Raw genomic sequence first — 18,596 nt, 5'->3', positions numbered from 1 at the left:
CTGGCTGTGCTGCGCTGCCTGGCTGTGCTGCCTGGCTGTGCTGCCTGGCTGTGCTGCGCTGCCTGGCTGTGCTGCCTGGCTGTGCTGCCTGGCTGTGCTGCCTGGCTGTGCTGCCTGGCTGGGGGCAGCAGAATGAGGACAGAAAGGAAGCATAGGATCCTGTGCTGCTGCAACTTCACCAGAACGCTAAGAGGCTCTACATCTCACAGATCACACACACACACACACACACACACTTCACATGCTCCTGCTCACCTCACACACACACACACACACAACACTTCACATGCTCCTGCTCACCTCACACACGTCCGGACGGAGGGTGTGCAGCGTGCGCCGCGAGGCCTGCAGGATTAGGTACGCGAGTCAGCGGCTTATCTGAGCCTTCTTATTCTAAAAAGGCAGAACCTGCGGTAATACTCCCAAACATGTCGGCTAGCATTAGCATTAGCAGCTAACCGTCAAGACGCCGGAGCCCGAGCGTAAACACCAGGAATGTTGCCGTTCCGGAGCACTGGGAGCAGTCACAATACTGGAGGGAATTTCACATGACGACTCGAACCAAACTAGGACTTACCCCATTTAGTCAACTGGTCGATTGTTTGGTCGATAGGCTGTTGGTCGACTGAGAATGTTTTTGTTGAGCAGTTGCAAAAAAAAAATAAATACAATGTTATGGCACGTCTTGATTAACACCTGACTAATCCATTATGGAGGCACACCAGTATCACCAGTAGTACATATCCCCTTAATTACCATCATTTATCATCTACAATGTTTGTTTACCATAATTTCCGTTAATGCATTAAATATATTATTTATTACAGTCTTTTAAAGTTCTCATTGTCAGAGTGGACACGTTGTTTGCTTGCAGAGCGCACAACCTTGGCTACACTTGTAAGAAACGAGTTTAGGTTTATTTCATAACATTTATAAAAGTTGTCAATTTATTCTGATTTTATTCTTTGGAGCGCTCCTGTCAATGTTGAGTAAGGACGTGCACCTGATTACGCATAGAAGTAGGCCTATAGGCTACCCGGCCTGCGCGCAACTGTAGGCTTATAAATGGGGATCTGATGGTATTTCTGATTGTCTTAACTCACCACCACTAATGAGCGGTGGAGCTTCTCAAAGTAACAGCAAGTAACCAAAGTCTGTTTTTAACATCCATTGAGAATGACAATAGTTCCTCACCGTAGCCTATTTGAAAAATCTTTCCAGCGCTCTCCCTTTCGATAACTCGGTGTGAAAGGGAGAAAAAATAAAATGTCATGCTGATCCGGTGGAAACGTCCGAAAATAGGCCTACCTGATTACTTCTTATCCCTTGCACAAATAGCCTACAGCGGCGTTTGTCAAGGGGCTCACTGGCGTGGGATACTGAGGGCCCAGCAGCAGCGGGAGGGGGTGGTTCGGAACAGGCTTTTTTTTTTTTCTGGTTAGGCTATCTCTGACTCCCTCTTGAGTCACTTGTGTGTCTTAATTTGTGTGTCTTAACAGGGCCATCACCAGTTTCATAACATTCGGGGCTCAGTCCTGAACACCAGGGGCTGGGGGGTTTGTGGGTCCGAGAAAAAACAAAAAAAAGGGCCTTTTCTAAAATAATTTCCTGCAACTCTTCTTAAATTTGACATGACTGGAGACATTACAATAATGTTTTTTTATACCACACAAATTATCAAAATGACAAGCTACTCTGACATGTACATACTGAGAGATCCATAAAACCAACGACCCATGTCTTAAATGCAACCCATAGCATAGGCCAATGAAAAGAGTGGATGCACAGATTTTAGGCCTACAATACGAGGAGGAAATTATAGTCCACTAACTTTCCAGTGGCCCTCACCTATTCAAAACAGATTATAGCCGCACTTTTATTTTGAAATATTGCAAAATACTTTCTAGCTGCCTCCTGCTGTTTATTGACAGCCACAACTCAACAATCAGCTGTTTTATATTTGCCAGGATTCCCATAATAAACGAGACAAAACACAATCTACAGCATTTTAAAAAAAATAAGCTACTGATCCTCTGTGTCTAAATTATCCTGGTGTATTATTTAATTATTTCATTCTTTATAGAGACAGGAGTAATGATGTACACAACCAGTCAAAAGTTTGGACACCTACTCAATCAAGGTTGGGTTTTTTTTCTCCACTATTTTTTTTACATTGTAGAATAATAGTGAAGACATCAAAACTATGAAATAACACATATGGAATCATGTAGTAACCAAAACAAGTGTTAAACAAATCAAAATATATTTGAGATTTGACAAATAGCCACCCTCCTTTGCTTTATATTTCTTTAAATCCTAAAAACACCAAATTTGGCCTACCTCAATACAGAATTGGTCAGATGACGCAGATGCTAAGCTACAGGACTGTTTTGATAGCACAGACAGGAATATGTTCCGGGATTCTTCCGATGGCATTGATGAGTACACCACATCAGTCACTGGCTTCATCAATAAGTGCATCGATGACGTCATCCCCACAGTGACCGTACGTACAGTACAAGTCAAAAGTTTGGACACACCTACTCATTCAACAGTTTCTTTATTTTTACTATGTTCTACCTTCTAGAATAACAGTGAAGATATTAAAACTATGCAATAACACACATGGAATCATGTAGTAACGAAAAAAAAGTGTTAAACAAATCCAAATATATTTTAGATTCTTCAAAGTAGCCACCCTTTGTCTTGATGACAGCTTTGCACACTCTTGGCATTCTCTCAACCAGCTTCACCTGGAATGCTTTTCCAACATTCTTGAAGGAGTTCCCACATATGCTGAGCTCTTGTTGGCTGCTTTTCCTTCACTCCGCGGTCCGACTCATCCCAAACCATCTCAAATTGGGTTGCGGTCGGGTGATTGATCACAATCAGTTTCATGGGAATATACATTTCGATCTTCTTGAATGATGTAAAGGTGGCTAACCGGCCTAACTAATCACATTTTAAAGCAAATGGAGTTAAACACAGCATGAGAAAAAAAAAATGCAACATTTCAGCACATTTATCCTAAAATTGTCATAAATTATGTTTTTATTATTGTGTTTTTTTATTTTCTGACATTATCATTATAATCGGTTTGTAGAACACTAATTAATTAATCATTAAGTAATTAATCATTACATTTTACATTTTTTACATTTTAGTCATTTAGCAGACACTCTTATCCAGAGCGACTTACAGGAGCAATTAGGGTTAAGTGCCTTGCTCAAGGGCACATCAACAGATTTTTCACCTAGTCGGCTCGGGGATTAGAACCAGCGACCTTTCGGTTACTGGCACTACGCTCTTAACCACTAAGCTACCTGCCGCCCCCGTCAAGATCATTAAGTGATCTTGCGAGATATACTGCAGCACCATTCTGAGAAGTGGCGGCGCGTCGTTCCAGCAGCACCTGATTATAACGGTTGGATGACTTCGGGAGTTTCACGTAACCACAGCTCTGTGAACTAAGTGGCGCACTCAGTTGACTACCATTGCAGCAGCGCAAAAGATTCAAAAATGATTTGCAGCTTAAGCCCCAAAAAGCCAGATCCTGGTGACGTCCATGTTTCTTTAATTATTTAAATCACAGTGTGCTTAAAGCATAAGACAAGCTCAGTAGCATACATACAGTGCATTTGAAAAGTATTCAGACTCCTTGACTTTTTCCACATTGTGTTATGTTACAGCCTTATTCTAAAATGGAATCAATAATTTACACACAATACCCCATAACGACAAAGCGAAAACAGGTTAATTTTTTAAAATTAAAAAATACATAAAAATACCCTATTTACATAAGTATTCAGACTCTTTGCTATGAGACTCGAAATTGAGCTCAGGTGCATCCTGTTTCCATTGATCAGCCTTGAGATGTTTCTACAACTTGATTGGAGTCCACCTGTGGTAAATTCAATTGATTGGACATGATTTGGAAAGGCACACACCTGTCTATATAAGGTCCCACAGTGTATGTCAGAGCAAAAACCAAGCCATGAGGTCGAAGGGAATTGTCCGTAGAGCTCCGAGACAGGATTGTGTCGAGGTGTAGATCTGGGGAAGGGTACCAAAACATTTCTGCAGCATTGAAGGTCCTCAAGAACACAGTGGCCTCCATCATTCTTAAATGGAAGAAGTTTGGAACCACCAAGACTCTTCCTAGAGCTGGCCGCCCGGACCAACTGAGCAATCGGGGGAGAAGGGTCTTGGTCAGGGAGGTGACCAAGAACCCAATGGTCACTGACAGAGCGCCAGAGTTCCTCTGTGGAGATGGGAGAACCTTCCAGAAGGACAACCATCTCCACCAAATCAGGCCTTTATGGTAGAGTGGCCAGACGGAAGCCACTCCTCAGTAAAAGGCACATGACAGTCCGCTTGGAGTTTGCCAAAAGGCACCTAAAGGACTCTCAGACCATGAGATAAAAGATTCTCTGGTCTGATGAAACCAAGATTGAACTCTTTGGCCTGAATGCCAAGCGTCACGTCTGGAGGAAACCTGGCACCATCCCTACGGTGAAGCATGGTGGTGGCAGCATCATGCTGTGAGGATGTTTTTCAGCAGCAGGAACTGGGAGACTAGTCAGGATTGAGGGAAAGATGAACAGAGCACAGAGAGATCCTTGATGTACACCTGCTCCAGAGCGCTCAGGACCTCAGACTGGGGCGAAGGTTCACCTTCCAACAGGACAACGACCCTAAGCACACAGACAAGACAACGCAGCAGTGGCTTCGGGACAAGTCTCTGAATGTCCTTAAGTGGCCCAGCCAGAGCCCGGGCTTGAACCCGATCAAACATCTCTGGAGAGACCTGAAAATAGCTGTGCAGTGACGCTCCCCATCCAACCTGACAGAGCTTGAGAGGATCTGCAGAGAATAATTGGAGAAACTCCCCAAATACAGGTGTGCCAAGCTTGTAGCGTCTTACCCAAGAAGACTTGAGGCTGTAATCGCTGCCAAAGGTGCTTAAACAAAGTACTGAGTAAAGGGTCTGAATACTTGTTTTGCACAAAATTCTAAAAACCTATTTTTGCTTTGTCATTATGGGGTATCGTGTGCAGATTGATGAGGGGGAGAAACAATTTAATCCATTTTAGAATAAGGTTGTAACGTAACAAAACGTGGAAATATTCAAGGGGTCTGAATACTTTCCGAATGCACTGTATAGTTGATCAATGTATAGTGGATTTTATTAAAACATATGGAAAAATACATTAAAAAAATTCAACAAGTTGATTGGTCGAAAGAACAGACGACTCTTGGTCAACAATTATTTTCTTTTGTCGGATACAGCCCTAGAACCAACAATCAATCTGATTCCTGTCACCACACACACACACACACACACAATCCAGTCAGGGCCCTCAGCTTCTCACACGACACAGACGAAGCGGACTCACTAACATGATGACTGACTCACTAAACGGGATAACTGACAGCTCTTCTACTCCTGTAAAGATTCAAGTAGAAAATAACAAGCCCTCTGAGGCCTAGATAGAGCAAATAACACTCATAACCAGAGAATTAAAACAGTACACTCAGAACAGCATAACCATAGAAATAAACACAATACATGATGAATTATATACAACTATGGCAGGCACCACATTGGTTAGTCAACAACAGGGGGTGGAGAATGTGGCTTCACGCAGCGAGAGGGCAATTATATGTATATTGTCTTACCCCAGAGGTCGCCATTTCTGAAATATCTATACAATGTAAACATATCTATAAAATGTAAATAAATATATTTATATAATGGTAATATATTTATATAATGGTAATATATACAGTGGGGGAAAAAAAGTATTTAGTCAGCCACCAATTGTGCAAGTTCTCCCACTTAAAAAGATGAGAGAGGTCTGTAATTTTCATCATAGGTACACGTCAACTATGACAGACAAAATGATAGTTTTTTTTCCAGAAAATCACATTGTAAGATTTTTAATGAATTTATTTGCAAGTTATGGTGGAAAATAAGTATTTGGTCAATAACAAAAGTTTCTCAATACTTTGTTACATACCCTTTGTTGGCAATGACACAGGTGAAACGTTTTCTGTAAGTCTTCACAAGGTTTTCACACACTGTTGCTGGTATTTTGGCCCATTCCTCCTTACAGATCTCATCTAGAGCAGTGATGTTTTGGGGCTGTCGCTGGGCAACACAGACTTTCAACTCCCTCCAAAGATTTTCTATGGGGTTGAGATCTGGAGACTGGCTAGGCCACTCCAGGACCTTGAAATGCTTCTTACGAAGCCACTCCTTCGTTGCCCGGGCGGTGTGTTTGGGATCATTGTCATGCTGAAAGACCCAGCCACGTTTCATCTTCAATGCCCTTGCTGATGGAAGGAGGTTTTCACTCAAAATCTCACGATACATGGCCCCATTCATTCTTTCCTTTACACGGATCAGTCGTCCTGGTCCCTTTGCAGAAAAATAGCCCCAAAGCATGATGTTTCCACCCCCATGCTTCACAGTAGGTATGGTGTTCTTTCGATGCAACTCAGCATTCTTTGTCCTCCAAACACGACGAGTTGAGTTTTTACCAAAAAGTTCTATTTTGGTTTCATCTGACCATATGACATTCTCCCAATCCTCTTCTGGATCATCCAAATGCCCTCTAGCAAACTTCAGACGGGCCTGGACATGTACTTGCTTAAGCAGGGCGACACGTCTGGCACTGCAGGATTTGAGTCCCTGGCGGCGTAGTGTGTTACTGATGGTAGGCTTTGTTACTTTGGTCCCAGCTCTCTGCAGGTCATTCACTAGGTCCCCCCGTGTGGTTCTGGGATTTTTGCTCACCGTTCTTGTGATCATTTTGACCCCACGGGGTGAGATCTTGCGTGGAGCCCCAGATCGAGGGAGATTATCAGTGGTCTTGTATGTCTTCCATTTGCTAATAATTGCTCCCACAGTTGATTTCTTCAAACCAAGCTGCTTACCTATTGCAGATTCAGTCTTCCCAGCCTGGTGCAGGTCTACAATTTTGTTTCTGGTGTCCTTTGACAGCTCTTTGGTCTTGGCCATAGTGGAGTTTGGAGTGTGACTGTTTGAGGTTGTGGACAGGTGTCTTTTATACTGATAACAAGTTCAAACAGGTGCCATTAATACAAGTAACGAGTGGAGGACAGAGGAGCCTCTTAAAGAAGAAGTTACAGGTCTGTGAGAGCCAGAAATCTTGCTTGTTTGTAGGTGACCAAATACTTATTTTCCACCATAATTTGCAAATAAATTCATTAAAAATCCTACAATGTGATTTTCTGGATGTTTCCTCCTCAATTTGTCTGTCATAGTTGACGTGTACCTATGATGAAAATTACAGGCCTCTCATCTTTTTAAGTGGGAAAACTTGCACAATTGGTTGCTGACTAAATACTTTTTTCCCCCACTATATATATATATATATAATGTAAATACAATCGGCATGTTTCCAGGGATTTTTAGGCCCCTCAAAGTGTGACATGGATTAATTGTGACTTTTTTTTAATATCAGCTGATAGAAAGAAGATTAATATTATGATGTAACTTGTTCAGACTGAGGTTCTTGCTGGGTATTTAAAACAGTGTCAGTGTGTGTGTGTGTTTATCACAGTACTTTCGCAGCAGGCTTGACTGTGAGGACTAGTCTTTGTGACAGGTGGTCTGCCTGTGTTCCGGTGACATGGGGGGGGGGGGGTGAGGAGAGGGTGGAGGAGGAAGGGAGAGAAGGGGTGAGGAGGAGGACAGGGGAGGAAAGGGGTGAAGGAGAGGAGAAGTGACATGGAGAGGAGGGGTGAGGAGGGATGACAGTGAGGAGAGGGGATTTTCCAGAGATCAACCCATAATCCTGAAGGGTCAAATCATTTCCTCCTTTCTCTCAGCACATCATCATCAACCGGCCACACCAGTAGAGGGCACAGATATAAAAACGTTCAATTTGTGCCATGTTGCTTTCACCTATCCAGTCCCATCAGAGCGACGTGCTTAGGGGGAGGGCCTAGGGGCTATGCCAGGGGTTGTTTCTGGAAGGGGACATGGGGTCACTGTGAGCCAATGACAGGGCTGGAATGTAAAGACGTCACCACCTGGTAAGAGAGGGACCCCAGAGGAAAGACTACTCTCGCCCACCATTACATCACTGACCTTTCACCGTGTGTGTGACCTTTACCCTACAGTCACACACCATAGTATCAGACTGACTGCTTCAGCCTATCAGACCTGCTGCTGACTGCTTCAGCCTATCAGACCTGCTGCTGACTCCTTCAGCCTATCAGACCTGCTGCTGACTGCTTCAGCCTATCAGACCTGCTGGTGACTGCTTCAGCCTATCAGACCTGCTGCTGACTCCTTCAGCCTATCAGACCTGCTGCTGACTGCTTCAGCCTATCAGACCTGCTGGTGACTGCTTCAGCCTATCAGACCTGCTGCTGACTGCTTCAGCCTATCAGACCTGCTGCTGACCGCTTCAGCCTATCAGACCTGCTGCTGACTCCTTCAGCCTATCAGACCTGCTGCTGACCGCTTCAGCCTATCAGACCTGCTGCTGACTCCTTCAGCCTATCAGACCTGCTGCTGACTCCTTCAGCCTATCAGACCTGCTGCTGACTCCTTCAGCCTATCAGACCTGCTGCTGACCGCTTCAGCCTATCAGACCTGCTCCACTGGAAGTGTCATTTTTGCCAAGAATGAATCCAAGAGACCATTTTCTAACTACCATGCTGACCCGAACTGTACTGTGCTGGCTCAGACATTTTCTTTTCACATTGTCCTCTTCAGCAGAGCTCCAGCAACTATGGTGGATACGTCACCAGTCCAGCTCTGTACAGCTTGGCACAGCTCAACTCAGCTTAGTTTGGCATTTTACTTTACATTTTCAGTATGTGATCCCTACGGGAATTGAACCCACAACCTTGGCATTGCTAGCACAAGGACTATCAGTGATGGCATTCATCTAATGGCTTGGGGGTAGAGTGTGTGTGTTCCTTTACATGTCACCTACCCACCACCCAAGCCCTAACGATTACCCTAACGATTACCCCAAGCCCTAAAGATTACCCTAACGATTACCCCAAGCCCTAAAGATTACCCTAACGATTACACCAAGCCCTGAAGATTACCCTAACGATTACACGAAGCCCTAGAGATTACCCTAACGATTATTCCAAGCCCTAAAGATTACCCTAACAATTACACCAAGCCCTAATGATTACACCAAGCCCTAACGATTACCCTAATGATTACCCCAAGCCCTAAAGATTACCCTAACGATTATCCCAAGCCTTAAAGATTACCCTAACGATTACACCAAGCCCTAACGATTATCCCAAGCCCTAACGATTACCCTAACGATTACCCCAAGCCCTAAAGATTACCCTAACGATTACCCCAAGCCCTAAAGATTACCCTAACAATTACACCAAGCCCTAAAGATTACCCTAACGATTACACCAAGCCCTAAAGATTACCCTAACGATTATCCCAAGCCCTAAAGATTACCATAACGATTATCCCAAGCCCTAAAGATTACCCCAAGCCCTAACGATTACCCTAACGATTACCCCAAGCCCTAACGATTACCCTAACGATTACCCCAAGCCCTAAAGATTACCCTAACGATTACACCAAGCCCTAAAGATTACCATAACGATTACCCCAAGCCCTAAAGATTACCCTAACGATTACCCCAAGCCCTAAAGATTACCCTAACGATTACCCCAAGCCCTAAAGATTACCCTAACGATTACCCCAAGCCCTAAAGATTACCCTAACGATTACCCCAAGCCCTAAAGATTACCCCAAGCCCTAACGATTACCCTAACGATTACCCCAAGCCCTAAAGATTACCCTAACAATTACACCAAGCCCTAAAGATTACCCTAACGATTACCCCAAGCCCTAAAGATTACCCTAACGATTACCCCAAGCCCTAAAGATTACCCCAAGCCCTAACGATTATCCCAAGCCCTAACGATTACCCTAACAATTACACCAAGCCCTAAAGATTACCCTAACGATTACACCAAGCCCTAAAGATTACCCTAACGATTACCCCAAGCCCTAAAGATTACCCTAACGATTACCCCAAGCCCTAAAGATTACCCTAACGATTACCCCAAGCCCTAAAGATTACCCTAACGATTATCCCAAGCCCTAAAGATTACCCCAAGCCCTAAAGATTACCCCAAGCCCTAAAGATTACCCTAACGATTATCCCAAGCCCTAAAGATTACCCCAAGCCCTAACGATTACCCTAAAGATTATCCCAAGCCCTAAAGATTACCCCAAGCCCTAAAGATTACCCCAAGCCCTAACGATTACACCAAGCCCTAACGATTACACCAAGCCCTAACGATTACAACAAGCCCTAACAATTACACCATAGAACAGATGCATGCCACCAGAGGAGCAAACAGCAGATATCCGACAGCCATGCCCCGCCCCGCCCAGAGGTGGAACATATCTGCGGTTTGCTCCATAGCTACAGGGTGAGGGGGGAGAAGGAGAGGAGGGAGATGGGTCTAGAAATAGCCGTGTCACATGAGGCCAACCAGAACTGTCTGTCCAGCCTGTCTGTCCAGCCTGCCTGCCTGTCTATCTATCTGTCCAGCCTGCCTGCCTGTCTGTCCAACCTGCCTGCCTGTCTGTCCAACCTGCCTGCCTGTCTGTCTGTCCAGCCTGTCTGTCCAGCCTGCCTGTCTGTCCAGCCTGTCTGTCCAGCCTGCCTGTCTGTCCAGCCTGTCTGTCCAACCTGTCTGTCTGCCCAGGCTGCCTGCCTGCCCAGGCTGCCTGCCTGCCTGTCTGTCTGCCCAGGCTGCCTGCCTGCCTGCCTGTCTGTCTGCCCAGGCTGCCTGCCTGCCTGCCTGTCTGTCCAGCCTGTCTGTCTGTCCAGCCTGTCTGTCTGTCCAGCCTGTCTGTCCAGCCTGTCTGTCCAGCCTGTCTGTCCAGCCTGTCTGTCTGTCCAGCCTGTCCGTCTGTCCAGCCTGTCCGTCTGTCCAGCCTGTCCAGCCTGTCTGTCCAGCCTGTCTGTCCGTCCAGCCTGTCTGTCCAGCCTGTCTGTCCTCCTCCTCCTTACATGGATCCTGCTGCTGCTTTACACACGTATTCACACATCCACACTAATACACTCAAGAATGCACAATATGAACACACACACACCTACTCCTTCACTCAGGCCTCACATTCTTCACACACCCTTAAAGGGATATTTCAGGATTTTGGCAATGAAGCCCCTTATCTGCTTCCCCAGTGTCAGATTAACTCGTGGACACCATTTTTATGTCTCTGCGTGCAGTTTGAAGAAAGTTGCTCACGCAACTGCTAACTAGCATTAGCGCAATGACTGGAAGTATGTGGTAACACTAGTTAGCGTTGGCTTGCAAAACTACCACTAACTTCCTTTATACTGGATGCAGAGACATAAAAATGGTATCCACGAGTTCATCTGACTGAAGTATCCCTTTAAATCTACCTCTGTAGCCTCTCTGAACCTATTGAGAAACACACACACACACACACACCTGTTTAAACAGCCCAACCTCTCCCAGCCTACTACCACAGAGTTTCTAAACCCAGAGGCGCAACATCGTGAGACCTAGAGAAAACGCTTGCGAAACAGACCAAGCAGACCAGGCCGGGGTTTGAGAAGTCAATGAGAGAAGTTAAATTCTTCCTTAGGTTGTTAATATTCTCCAAATCTAAAAAGACACAACCTAGATTGGAGCCAACGTCTTAAATAGTTGAACATGTTATTAGGCCAACCTCGTGAAAGTGACAAACTGACACGTTTTCATTTTCTGTCAAAAACTACTTTATAATCGAAGGACTGCCTTTGATTTGACGGCCTGCACATACGCAGTTCGGCGTGAGACGACCGTTAGAGCCGATGACGCGTTTCTACGCAATGAACTTAGCTAGCCAATGTAGCCATGACATCACCTACAAGTGTGATCGGGGATTTCTATTGGAGAAGCAGTTTCTTGCCCAGCTTCACACTGTACTGGTCTCTGCTGCTACAGTCAAGTGTTCTCACACCTATCCTCCCACTCTGACCACTTCCTGGTTCACAAGGGCTGGCCTGAGCTTACAAGCTACACTGATTGGCTAGCCTGAGCTACAAGCTGCCATGATAGGCTGGCCTGAGCTACAAGCTACACTGATTGGCTGCATGGGCACCTTGCCCTCTGATAGGCTAGGTGGAATGTTTTGCCACATTGCTCACAACTGTTCAATCCTCTCAGATCTCTAGACTCTAGGGTAAGGCTCTCCAACACTGGTCCTTGAGCGCTACCATCGTGTAGGTTTTCACTCCAACACTGGTCCTTGAGCGCTACCATCGTGTAGGTTTTCACTCCAACCCTGTTCCTTGAGCGCTACCATCGTGTAGGTTTTCACTCCAACACTGGTCCTTGAGCGCTACCATCGTGTAGGTTTTCCCTCCAACCCTGTTCCTTGAGCGCTACCATCGTGTAGGTTCTCTCCAACCCTGTTCCTTGAGCGCTACCATCGTGTAGGTTCTCTCCAACCCTGTTCCTTGAGCGCTACCATCGTATAGGTTTTCACTCCAACCCTGTTCCTTGAGCGCTACCATCGTGTAGGTTTTCCCTCCAACACTGTTCCTTGAGCGCTACCATCGTGTAGGTTTTCACTCCAACCCTGTTCCTTGAGCGCTACCATCGTGTAGGTTTTCACTCCAACCCTAATCTAGAGCATCTGATCTAATAATGAGCTAGTTGATAAGATGAATCAGGTTAGTTACAACTGGGGTTGGAGCGAAAACCTACAGGACGGTAGCTCTCCAGGAACAGGGTTGGAAAGCCCTGCTCTAAAAGGGGTAGGGGTTACGGTTTGGCCTTGTTTCTGGAACAGGGTTGGAAAGCCCTGCTCTAAAAGGGGTAGGGGTTACGGTTTGGCCTTGTTTCTGGAACAGGGTTGGAAAGCCCTGCTCTAAAAGGGGTAGGGGTTACGGTTTGGCCTTGTTTCTGGAACAGGGTTGGAAAGCCCTGCTCTAAAAGGGGTAGGGGTTACGGTTTGGCCTTGTTTCTGGAACAGGGTTGGTTGATTGGTTTTACATCCCAATCTTTCCCCAGCAATCCTCTCTCTCTGCACCTAAATGACTACATGGCCATCAGCGACAATACAATAACTCAATACCAGATGAACAAGTCCGGCAGGCTGTGTGACTCAGTGTAAACCTATCCAGTGGGTTGGAGAGTGAGGCTGAGGCCGAGGGTGGGGGGGGGGGGGGGGTCGGATCTGTCCGTAGCTACAATCACAGTAGCTCATAGTTGGTTGGTATGCTAAGCCCCATAGTCATTAGCATAGTTTACAGGAGGGCACGAGAACAGACAGACACTGTGTGTCACAATGCTTTGATACACATTCTACCAGGAAGGAACACAGAATCAGGGCTAATGACAACCTGGCCACGGGTAACTGGGCCAAGACCAGAACCAGCTAAAGGACCTGGAGCCAGAACTAGAGCAGAGTGACGGTAAAAGCAGCTTTTGAAAGTCCAGGCCAAAACCAGAACACTGGGGAAAAGGCCTAGCCATAGCTACAGGTAATTTAACTGGGTCAAACCCAAGACATTTGCTGAACAAGCTCTATTTTGGTGGCCTCTGGTTCATTCTAATGCCTTGATTCCACCCATGAATACACAGTTAAATTAACGAATACTTTAAACGACTTTACCTCCCGGATTGGTCAAATGAGTTGTGGTATTGAGTAGAAAAGACAAGACAATTACAATTAAAAAATGACTGAAAACGAATGAATTCGGTGTGTTGTGAGTTGTTTTGGATATTGTCTAGGCCAGCGGTTCCCAACCTCTTTCGGTTACCGTACCACCAACTGAACGTTGCTCTGCCCGGAGTACCCCTGAAGCACCGCCTCTTGTGCATTTTACAAGTAGGCCTATGGCCTCATGAGTCTTCTCAAGTACCCCCTGTGGATAGGCCGTGTACCCTCAGGTGTCCTAGTACCCCTGGTTGGGAACCACTGTTCTAGGCCTAGGCCTATGTGATCAGGACTATTTCTATGTAAGATAACCTTTAACCTTTACTGCAGGATGTTTGTTCTTCAAACTATGTATTTTATTGGCTCAGCTGCTGTGGACACTTAGGGTAAAGGAAAGCAATGGGTGAACTCTCGCTTTAACAGTTTGGCCTGTCAATCAATCACTGTGGGTGGGATCGTCAGGGCAGCGGCAGAATGTTTAGGAGTCACAGAGTCGGTAGGGTTTCAGATCTGTCAATCAATCACTGTGGGTGGGACTTTGAGGGAATGCGGTAGATTAGTAATCTAGTCAGAAAAACTAGTCAAGTCTTTCAATTTATTGTGGCAAGAAAAAAGGTTGTGTTCTGTCAAGTAAACATGGATTCCCTGTTGAGAAACAATCTACAGTGCCTTGCAAAAGTATTCATCCCCCTTGGTGTTTTTCCTATTTTGTTGCATTACAACCTGATTTTTATTTGGATTTCATTTAATGGACATACACAAAATAGTCCAAATTGGTGAAGTGAAATGAAAAAAATTACGTGTTTAAAAAAATTCAAACAAATAAATAACGGAACAGTGGTGCGTGCATATGTATTCACCCCCTTTGCTATGAAACCCCTAAATAGGATCTGGTGCAACCAATTACCTTAAGAAGTCACATAATTAGTTAAATAAAGTCCACCTGTGTGCAATATAAGTGTCAAATGGTCTGTCACATGATCTCAGTATATATACACCTGTTCTGAAAGGCCCCAGAGTCTGCAACACCACCAAGCAAGGGGCACCACCAAGCAAGCGGCACCATGAAGACCAAGGAGCTTTCCAAACAGGTCAGGGACAAAGTTGTGGAGAAGTACAGATCAGGGTTGGGTTATAAAAAAATATCAGAAACTTTGAACATCCCACGGAGCACCATTAAATCCATTATTTAAAAAATGGAAAGAATATGGCACCACAACAAACCTGCCAAGAGAGGGCCGCCCACCAAAACTCATGGACCAGGCAAGGAGGGCATTAATCAGAGAGGCAACAAAGAGACCAAAGATAACACTGAAGGAGCTGCAAAGCGCCACAGCGGAGATTGGAGTATCTGTCCAAAGGACCACTTTAAGCCGTACACTCCACAGAGCTGGGATTTATGGAAGAGTGGCCAGAAAAAAGACATTGCTTAAAGAAAAAAATTATGCAAACACATTTGGTGTTCGCCAAAAGGCATGTGGGAGACTCCCCAAACATATGGAAGGAGGTACTCTGGTCAGATGAGACTAACATTTAGCTTTTTGGCCATCAAGGAAAACGCTATGTCTGGCGCAAACCCAACGCCTCTCATCACCCCGAGAACATCATGCTATGGGGATGTTTTTCCATCGGCAGGGACTGGGAAACTGGTCAGAATTGAAGGAATGATGGATGGCGCTAAATACAGGGAAATTCTTGAGGGAAACCTGTTTCAGTCTTCCAGAGATTTGAGACTGGGACGGAGGTTCTCCTTCCAGCAGGACAATGACCCTAAGCATACTGCTAAAGCAACACTCCAGTGGTTTAAGGGGAAACATTTAAATGTCTTGGAATGGCCTAGTTAAAGCCCAGACCTCAATCCAATTGAGAATCTGTGGTAAATATAAAACATAACATTTCCCCATAGGCTTTGACCAACGAGCCATGGCGGCATTAGTGCCAACGAGCCATGGCGGAATTAGTGCCAACAAAAAGACGCCGCTGCTCTCTTGAGTAGGAGAAAGAAGACAAGTAGGCGGCCATTACATTGCAATAAACTTTTGTGAACTATTAACAGAAAATATTTACAAAATAATACATCAGGACGCACAACTGCAACGCGTTTCGACTTCTAGAGTCTTCCTCGGGCAGCTCTCTATAAACAGGCTAAAATACACACCACACCTTTACAAACATTTCTAAACATTTTTACATTACATTTTAGTCATTTAGCAGACGCTCTTATCCAGAGCGACTTACAGTTAGTGAGTGATACATTTTTTATTTTTCATACTGGCCCCCCGTGGGAATCGAACCCACAACCCTGGCGTTGCAAACGCCATGCTCTACCAACTGAGCTACATCCCTGCTGGCCATTCCCTCCCCTACCCTGGACGACGCTGGGCCAATTGTGCGCCGCCCCATGGGTCTCCCGGTCATGGCCAGCTACGACAGAGCCTGGATTCGAACCAGTGGCACAGCTAGCACTGCGATGCAGTGCCTTAGACCACTGCGCCACTCGGGAGATAAACCTTATTAGGGTAATATAAATATAATAATGATAAATGCCATTTAGCAAAGGCTTTTATCCTAATATTAGCTCTCTCTCTCGTATCATTCCTTCCCTCTATCGTTTCATTCCCTCCCTCTCTCTCTCCTCTATCGTATCATTCCCTCCCCCTCTCTCCTCTCTGTATCGTATCATTCCCTCCCTCTCTCTCTCGTATCATTCCCTCCCTCTCTCCTCTATCATATCATTCCCTCCCTCTCTCCTCTCTCTCTATCGTATCATTCCCTCCCTCTCTCTATCGTATCATTCCCTCCCTCTCTCTATCATATCATTCCCTCCCTCTCTATCGTATAATTTCCTCCCTCTCTCTCCTCTCTCCATCGTATCATTCCCTCCCTCTCTCCTCTCTCCATCGTATCATTCCCTCCTTCTCTCTCCTCTCTGTCCATTGTATCATTCTCTCTCTCCTCTCTTTCATATCATTCCCTCCCTCTCTCCATCGTATCATTCCTCTCCCTCTCTCCTTTCTCTCCATCGTATCATTCCCTCCCTTTCTCCTCTCTCCATCGTATTATTCCCTCCCTCTCTCCTCTCTCCATCGTATCATTCCCTCCCTTTCTCCTCTCTCCATCGTATTATTCCCTCCTTCTCTCCATCGTATCATTCCCTCCCTCTCTCCTCTCTCCATCGTATCATTCCCTCCCTTCCTCTATCGTGTCTCTCTCTATCGTGTCTCTCTCTCTCGTCTCTCTATCGTCTTTCTATCGTCTCTCTCTCTTCCTCTATCATATCATTCCCTCCCTCTCTCTCTCTATCGTAGCATTCTCTTCTCTCTCCCTATCGCATCATTCCCAGTTGAACCGTTAACTCACCACACTATGTTGTCTTATTGCTACATCCATCACTACAGTCTAGTAGATCCCTCCAATAGAATATACCATAAGGACCCTAGTGGCCCTGCAGAGATAGAGATCCCGTGACAAGGTCTGTACCTCGCAAAGGCAGCGTCAAATGATGGCACAGGCAGAGAGACAGGCCGGACTGGGGCAGTGATTTGAGGCATGCACAGATGTGTCAACCACATTTGGAGATAGGCTATCCGGCAGCGTTTCCCAAACTCGGTCCTCGGGACCCCAAGGGGTGCACGTTTTGGTTTTTGTCCTAGCACTACACAGCTGATTCAAATAATCAACTAATCGTCAAGCTTTGCTCATTTGAAATCAGCTGTGTAGTGTTTGGGCAAGAACCAATAATGCACCCCTCGGGGTCCTGAGGACCGAGTTTGGGAAACGCTGGGCTATCTCCACTCCGAGGAGCCCAGTACTGGCCCAGTTGACCCCCTGACCGTCGAATGGAGACAGAGCATCGCCACATAAACGCTGAAAGCTAATTTCGACAACAGATCTCCTCCACTCTGGAAATCAAGGCTACTCGCACAACCGTGAGCCGTTACGTAGCCTACCAGCCAATGACTAAGGCAACTCCAAATCTCCCCAGTCGCCATTTGTGTATCGTTTAGTAAAGCTAGTTTAGACAAGAGGATATGAGTAGCCTAAAGCACAACAGTAGCAGGCAGCAACCTATATCCATCCGACTGAGAAAAATAAGAGAAAGCCGCGGGAACGACAATAGTAGGCTACGAGAACCAAACAGGCAGGCACGTGTTATAGCCATTCACCGACTAGACTTCATTATCAGTAGGGCTGGTGTCTCTATTACAGCCAACATAATTCACCCTGGTCGCAACAACGTTTCTACCAATGTATCAATTGTTTAGTTCCGTGTATGCGCAAGTAGCCTAGTGCAACATTGTGTCCAATAATGGTATGATTATTTTTTTTCCCGAATGTTGTTGACACTTACCAGGCCTGTTTTTCTCCGGCGTGCGAGGAAGGCATCGCTCAGTAGCCTCGTACACCATGTGGATGGATATGATTCAGAGAATTTGCCCTTAGGAGAAACCAACACGATACATCCGGCACACACAGAGCAACAGAAATATACTTACAAGAGCGAAATACGACACCGTTCCTTTCTCCCACCGCTGAAACGTTCTCCTTTTCCCAGAACCAAACGTCTGGCTGTCGTCTGATGGCTTTTAGAAGCTCGGTCGAAAACGTCCAGATTCCGACACACTCTCTGCCTGCCTCTCAGTCCCGTACGTCCCACTGCTCTGCACGTGTGTCATTAACAACATTAGCGTGACCAGAATAGTGGAATCGGCGGCGGGTTGACATCAAAATAAAAGTCCCCCATTGAAACTGATGCAAATTATGAAAATAGTGGAATCATGCCACAATTGGACTAGATAATGCTAAGCAAGATTAGAATGCTGTTAAATAAATTCAACAAAAGACATTGATTTGTTAATTTTACCAAAAAAAATCTGTTGAAATC

The 18,596-nt window shown here is 45.5% G+C and overlaps 1 protein-coding gene across 2 annotated transcripts in view; it reads right to left on the bottom strand.

Annotated features, from left to right (window-relative positions):
- The window catches only part of LOC311144306 (sodium-dependent phosphate transporter 2-like), a 107,697-nt gene extending 89,323 nt beyond the window's left edge, over positions 1-18,374 (bottom strand). The window contains exon 1 of one of the 2 annotated variants that reach the window (XM_084180337.1): positions 18,208-18,374. The gene's annotated coding sequence lies outside the window, so the exon portion shown is untranslated. The remainder of the gene's footprint in view (positions 1-18,207) is intronic. The other variant, XM_084180338.1, reaches the window with a different exon arrangement.
- Positions 18,375-18,596: the final 222 nt, after the last annotated feature.

Source organism: Coregonus lavaretus (assembly GCF_964263955.1).
Source record: "Coregonus lavaretus genome assembly, chromosome: 17".
NCBI classification, from domain to species: Eukaryota; Metazoa; Chordata; class Actinopteri; order Salmoniformes; family Salmonidae; genus Coregonus; species Coregonus lavaretus.
This window is presented reverse-complemented; position numbering and strand designations above follow the sequence as displayed.